This window comes from Callionymus lyra, chromosome 17 (assembly GCF_982586985.1).
Source record: "Callionymus lyra chromosome 17, fCalLyr1.hap1.1, whole genome shotgun sequence".
In the NCBI taxonomy this organism is placed as follows: domain Eukaryota; kingdom Metazoa; phylum Chordata; class Actinopteri; order Syngnathiformes; family Callionymidae; genus Callionymus; species Callionymus lyra.
Genome location: NC_141834.1, coordinates 3,516,359 through 3,523,780, shown reverse-complemented (window position 1 = coordinate 3,523,780; position 7,422 = coordinate 3,516,359).

Here is a 7,422-nt window from a genome sequence, read left to right as displayed (position 1 = left end):
TTTACAGACTTGGACGGAAACCAGATTCATGTCTGGAGCCTTGATTTACATGAAACACATGCATTTACAAGAGTCTGATCTCATAACTGGTGCGAGGAAACAGCAGCGGACGTCAGACACCAGGCGTGACAAACTACACACTTGCTGCACACATGCACACAACCAACCGTTTCTACAAGTACACACGACACTATTGAAGTATTGAATCTTTCATGAGGCTCTCAAACTCTTGGTGTGTGTTCTCCAACACTTTAGCTTCAGTAACACAACATGTTGTGGTTTGAGTTCTCCCAACAATTTAGCTTCAGTAACACAACATGTTGTGGTGTGTGTTGTCCAACACTTTAGCTTCAGTAATACAACATATTGTGGTGTGTTCTCAAACACTTTAGCTTCAGTTACACAACATGTTGTGGTGTGTGTTGTCCAACACTTCAGGTTCAATAACTCAACATGTTGTGGTGTGTGTTCTCCCACACTTTAGGTTCTGTAACACAACATATTGTAGTGTGTGTTCTCCAACACTTTAGCTTCAGTAACACAACATTTTGTGGTGTGTGTTCTCAAACACTTTAGCTTCAGTAACACAACATGTTGTGGTGTGTGTTGTCCAACACTTCAGGTTCAATAACTCAACATGTTGTGGTGTGTGTTCTCCCACACTTTAGGTTCTGTAACACAACATATTGTAGTGCGTGTTCTCCAACACTTTAGCTTCAGTAACACAACATGTTGTGGTGTGTGTTGTCCAACACTTCAGGTTCAATAACTCAACATGTCGTGGTGTGTGTTCTCCCACACTTTAGGTTCTGTAACACAACATATTGTAGTGTGTGTTCTCCAACACTTTAGCTTCAGTAACACAACATGTTGTGGTGTGAGTTCTCCAACACTTTAGCTTCACTAACACAACATATTGTGGTGTGTGTTCTCCAACACTTTAGCTTCAGTAACACAACATGTTGTGGTGTGAGTTCTCCAACACTTTAGCTTCAGTAACACAACATGTTGTGGTGTGTGTTGTCCATCACTTCAGGTTCAGTAACACAACATATTTTGGTGTGAGTTCTCCAACACTTTAGCTACAGTAACACAACATTTTGTGGTGTGTGTTCTCCAAAACTTCAGGTTCAGTAACACAACATATTTTGGTGTGTGTTGTCCAACACTTCAGGTTCAGTAACAAAACATGTTGTGGTGCGTTTTGTCCCACACTTTAGGTTCTTTAACACAACATATTGTAGTGTGTGTCGTCAAACACTTCGGTTGTAGTAACACAACATATTGCATCATTGTGTAGTACAACATACACTGTCTGTCCTGTAGCAGCATAGAGACAATTGAATCCTGAGTCGATTAAGAGTTTTGTCATCTGGCTCTTTCTTCACTGATCGATCTCACACAGTTGTTGTTATCACTTTGATCTGGTACTGACCACTGTGGAGAAGGATCTCTGCGGAGAAGGACTTCTTAAACAAGACTCTTGACTGTACTTGACCTCTCAAAACAGCTGATGGTGCATAAACGCTGATAACGATGGTGTGTGTTGTTTTGATGAACGGTGGTTGTGTGGAGACTGTAGGAGTGTCAGGAATGACTTATGTCCTGCCGGTCTTTAGCCTGCAGCCACACGTAGCTTGTTTTCAATAGCAGTGCGGTCAAAGTTCAACACATCCTTCCCATTCATCAGGATAGCGGCCTTCGATGTGGCGGGAGAGGAGAAAATATGTCGACCTGGCAGATCCTGCTTTGGAAGCTCCTCTTCCATTGAAGTTGTGGTTGACAATGGTCTTGCTCAGAGGAACAACAATGTTGCATAATAGAAAAAATCATAGAGTGACATAAAGTAACCCAACAATAAAAGATAATGCAACATTTAACAGTTTAACATAATTTATAACAATACTTTAACATGACACAACATTTCGTAGCAACAATGTAACATATGAACACGACAGTTCATAGTGTGATATAAAGTAAGACAACAATGTAACATAACACAACAGTTGATAGTGTGACATAAAGTAAGACAACAATGTAACATAACACAACAGTTGATAGTGTGACATAAAGTAACACAACAATGTAACATAACATGACAGTTCATAGAGTGATATAAAGTAACACAACAATTTAACATAACATAACAGTTCATAGTGTGAAATAAAGTAAGACGGGTGGAATGTGCCCTCAGACCGCTAGGAGCGGATCCACCCGCTGCTCGGTAGGCCCGGATAATGGCCGATCTCACCCAATGAGAGAACCTCTGGGAGGAGACCGCCTCTCCCCGTCGGCATCTACCGTGGCAGACAAAGAGGGCATCAGAGCGCCTAAACACGGCCACCCGCCGCAAGTAACAGGCCAACGCCCTCACTGGACACAACAGGTGGAGACGTTCCTGACCCGGGTCCGAGTGGGGCGGCGGGTGAAAGGCCCGCAGCGTGAAGGCTGTCGCCCGGAACAAGGAACTCAGAATCTTCGGGCGGAACGCTGGGTTAGGACGCAAAGACACCGAAGACTCCTCGACGCCAAAGGAAAGACACTCAGGGCTAATGGAGAGGGCACAAAGCTCACTTGCTCTCTTCGTGGTTGTTAGTGCCAGAAGGAGCGATACCTTGAAAGACAAGATATCCAGTGGGACTTGGTCAAGAGGCTCGAAGGTCGGGCCTGTGAGAGAGTCCAGTACCAACTGGAGATCCCACTGAGGGCTGGAAGGCCTTGCAGGAGGTCGAAGCCTGCAGGCACCCCGCAGGAAACGTGCCACCAAGGGGTGGGCACGAACCGAAGCACCCTCAAAACCGACATGCCTCGTCGCTATGGCTGATGCGAACACTCTCAGTGTCACCACAGTCCGCCCGTTATCCAGCAAATGTTGCAGGAAAGACAGGATAGCGGAGACCAAACAAGAGCTGGGGTCCAAGGACCTGTCTGAACACCAGCGGGAGAAAATCCCCCACTTTGAGGCATAAAGCCTGCGTGTTGACGGGGCCAAAGTCCCGATCAGCTCGTCCCGTGCAGGAGCCACACCTTGAGAGGCCGGCCCAGCACCGGGGGCGCTGTCAGAGTCCCCCCTGCCCGACACAGGGCAGCGGGGCCCCAAGGGATGGCCCACGGGGCCCCGACCACCATGCGCACCAGCTCCGGGAACCAGAGCGCCCCCGGGGAGTCTGGTGCTACTAGAATTAACCTCAGCCCCCCCTGCCTCGCCCTCCGAATCAAGGGGAGAAGGAGCCGCGAACAGTAGACCGACCGGCCACCTCGAATGGGCTAAAGCGTCCATGCCTAGTGGGGGGCAACCCGAAGCCCTGAGGGAGAACCAAAGAGGGCATTTGAAGTTCTCCTTGCTGGCGAAGAGGTCTGCAACCGGGTGACCGAACCGAGACCAGATCTGGCTCGCCACTGCCTCGGACAGACCCCATTCGTCCTGGACGGCCCCCCTCGACAGTCTGTCCGCTACTGCATTCAGCTCGCCCGGTACGTGCTGAGCTCTGAGCGAAAGCAGGTGACAGTCTGCCCACAGCCAAATCTTCTTTGCCACACTCAGAAGGGCTGGGGATCTGACTCCACCTTGGCGATTTACGTACGCCACGGCGGTGGAGCTGTCGGATAGTACTAGGACGTTGGACCGTGACAGTTGGGGAGAGAGGTGAAGCAGGACATTGTGAATCGCCTTCAGCTCTAGCCAGTTTATGTGTCTGAGCACCGGACTGCTCCAGACCCCACTGGCATAGGCCTCACCCGAGGTGCCTCCCCAACCTGTCAGAGAAGCGTCTGTAAACACTTGAGTGTAACGAAGGACGCAACCCAATGGAACTCTCCGCCTGAGGTTGGCTAGAGAGTTCCAAAACTGGATGTCCTGCAAAACCCGAGCGGGAAGGCGCACTTCCCGACCTCTTTCCCGCTTGAGGTCTAGCTTGAGACGACCAAACCATCTCTGAAGCTCCCTCATGTGCAGCAAGCCCAGCCGAACTACCGTGTGGGCTGCTGCCATGAGCCCCAGGAGGGACATAACAGTGCCTGCTGTTGTCACGTGACACCGAGCTTCCAGCAACTGTGTTGTCAGTCGGAGAATGGGCTGGATACGCACGTCCGGGAGGCGCGCGTATCCCTCCTCCGAGTTCAACAGTACCCCCAGGTAAACTAACTGTTGAACTGGAGTCAGAGCGCTCTTGCTGAGGTTCACTGTGAACCCCAGGGTGGCAATATGGCTCAACACCTTCTGTGTGTGAGCGTAACTTTCTGCCTCTGACCTGGCAAGGATCAACCAGTCGTCCAGATAGGTCAAGATCCTTACCCCACTCACTCTCAATGGCTCCACTGCCGCTTCCACACACTTGGTGAAGGTCCTGGGTGCCAGAGAGTAGCCGAACGGGAGTCGAGTGTATTGAAACACCCGACCCTCGAGGGCGAAACACAAGTACTTTCGATGTCTCTTGACTATCGGTATGTGAAAGTACGCGTCGGTCAGGTCGATAGATGTCATCCAATCTCCTGGACTTACACCTGAAAGCAGTTTCTTGACCGTCAACATGCGAAACGGGCGGGTAGCTATGAACTTGTTCAAATAGCTGAGGTCCAGAATGGGCCTCCAACCCCCGGTCTTCTTCGCCACGAGGAAGTACCGGGAGTAAAACCCTGTCATCATCTCGGCTGCAGGGACCAGTTCTACGACCTCCTTCTGCAGCAGAGTAGACACCTCGTTTCTCAAACAGGATAATTTCTCCTGCTCCGCCATACGCGTCCAGAGAATCCCTGAAAAACGCGGGGGTTGACGGGCAAATTGTAGCGCATAGCCCCGCCTGATTACTCCCCCCAGCCAAGTGGGTCCTAGAAGTAAAACCAGGCGACTCCAAGCCGAATAATGTTGTGTCAGAACCGCAGCCCTGGCGAACCCCAAGGGCGGGCCGTAGACGAAAGGGCATCACACAAGCCGCGTCTCTATCTCTTGAATCCACAGAGCATGTACTCGAGTTGGATTCCCTAGAACCCCCACTCTCATACATAAAAACCGGCTCTGTGGGAGAAGCGCGCAAGTGCGCGTGAGACACCTCAGATGCGCGTCGTGCGTGTTCCCTTCCCCCCCCGGAAGTCTTCCCAACTCCCTGAGCACTTCTTAGTGTCACCGGAGCTGACAAAACCCGCGATGTGGAGGAATGTGCTGGAGAATTAACCAGGAGCTGAAGTGAGTTAGGTCGCGCGCGCGTCGGCACCGCATCACTCACCAGGTCCCGTACATTCTCAAGCCCCGCTGGCGGTCCAGACCTGCTCGTCACTCGTGAGATCCGACCGCCATGCACCTCTCCAGTTGATCGACCAGACGGGACGGAAGTTCCTCGCCCTCGGCTGGTCTCAGGACGGCGAGAAGACTCGCGCGTAAAAACCCCAGGTTGCGTCAGTTCCATGGCGTTTCTCCGCCGCCAAATGTGACGTCCTCCACGGTGCCAGTGCTTGTAGACAGCGCTGTGGGGGAAGGAACAACATCCGGTCAACATAGACATGTCCGGACTAGTTCCACTCACCTCATCAGCTGTCACGCTCTGTCGGGCACGGGTCGACGCGGAAGTAAACACAGCTGACTCAGCCGGTCTCGCGGACCTCTGCTCGTCTGTAAACAAAACACATGTGGTTGGAGTCTGCCCCTCATTCGTGTGGACAGACTCCGTTATTACAGTCTCGGCATGACCCGGGCGAAGGGGTTTAAACCCTCCTTCGAACTGTGTTTTGAGAGGAAATTCACGCCGTCTATGAACGGCGGAGCATGTTAGCTTAGCATTAGCGGCGAAAGTCTCTAATGACGCCTGTGAATACGTCACACTCACAGGCGGAAACACATGCACGCTACCAACATCTCTCTCAGAACAAACCACAGAAACGTCATACGTTTTCTTAGATTTATTTACATAGAGCCCTTTGAAAGAGTAGGGGGGAGGAGGGCTCCCCCGAGAAGAAGCCTCGCCGCCGCGGGTCCCTCAGTCTTCGCTGGCTCCGCTGCGGCTGCTGGCTCCCCGGTTCCTGCTGCGGAACCCGTCGCCCGCCGCGGCTGTTGCCGTTGCTGTTAGTGCTGCTGGGGTGGCTGGCTCTGGTGACGCTTTCCCCCCGCACCAGCTGATGGGGCCGACGAACGGGCTCTCCGTCTCCGAGCGCCGGACCCCCGTCGTGCCTCGTCCTCACGTCCATGCAGGTGATGGTGGAGCTGCGCTGACTCCTGCTGCGCTGCCTCCTGCCGACCCAGCTGTCCAGCGTCGCGTAGTCCCCCTCCCAGGATCACGTACGCCTGTGACATCTGGAGGAGCGCAGCCACCGAGTCCTTGACTTCCTCCAACTCTGAAGGTCCAAGGTCGTCTCGGTCCACGGTGAGCCTGTCGAGCGCACCGCACAGGAGAGCCATGTTGTTTGCGAGGGAGACCACCTGCGTCCCCCCCGTATAGGATCTGTTAAACAACATTGCCGTCAGCCTGTCTTCAGCTCTAGGCAGAGCTACAGGGCGGCCTGGCCAAAGTCGAGCTCCCGGGTCAAGGGCGGCACGTACCGTATCCGAGGGCTCCGGGACACCGCGCCGCCAGTCCACCCGGCAATAGGGTCCGTAGGATCCTACGGGAGGCCCTGAAGCCATGGGAGAGGAAGACCCTCGCCGCGCGTAGCCCCAGATCTCGTCCAGTTTAGGACAGACAACACCCGGAACCGTAGGCCTGCGCGCTTCGTTCCGCCCGACCTTCACTCCGCATGTAAACGGTGGTGGCGCGAGTGGAGGTGCGGGGGGGAGCTCGACCTCCATGCGGTTCGCCGCGGCGGTGAATATGCGCGGCAGGGCGTCAAGCGGGTAGCGAGGAACCGGCCCGGTTCCCCCGACCGCTTCGACGTCCCCCGGCTCGGAACCGAACAGGGTGCTCGGATCCGCCTCATAACACCGCCGGTCGACCTCCTCATCGTAGTCGGCCCACGACCTGACTGGAGGACGCGGCGTGCGCCGACGGGCCTCGTATGCTTCCGGACCTCCTCGGGAAGCATACGGCAGGCCCCACAATCCGCAAATGCGTGATCCGGGCCTAGACAGACAAAGCAGAGAGCATGCGTGTCCCCCCTCCCCAGGGGGGTGTCACATGTTAGGCACAAAGACATATCTACGTCCACGTTCATGCTCACGTCCGTCATGCTGTATCCAGGAGCTTTCTCGCTGAGTTGAAAATGGAGAAAGTGCGGCGGGTGCTTCCCGCCTTTATAGGAAGTGGACTGCCCCCTGCTGGGTGGCGAGTTCATTAAGCTTTCTCAGAGACGAGGCGGTGCCTCGGGGTAAACCAATAGCGAAGCCGTTAGAGGGCGGAGCACCAATGATGTAGAACACAACAGTTCATAGAGTGACATAAAGCAAGACAACAATGTAACATAACACAACAGTTCATAGTGTGATATAAAGTAAGACAA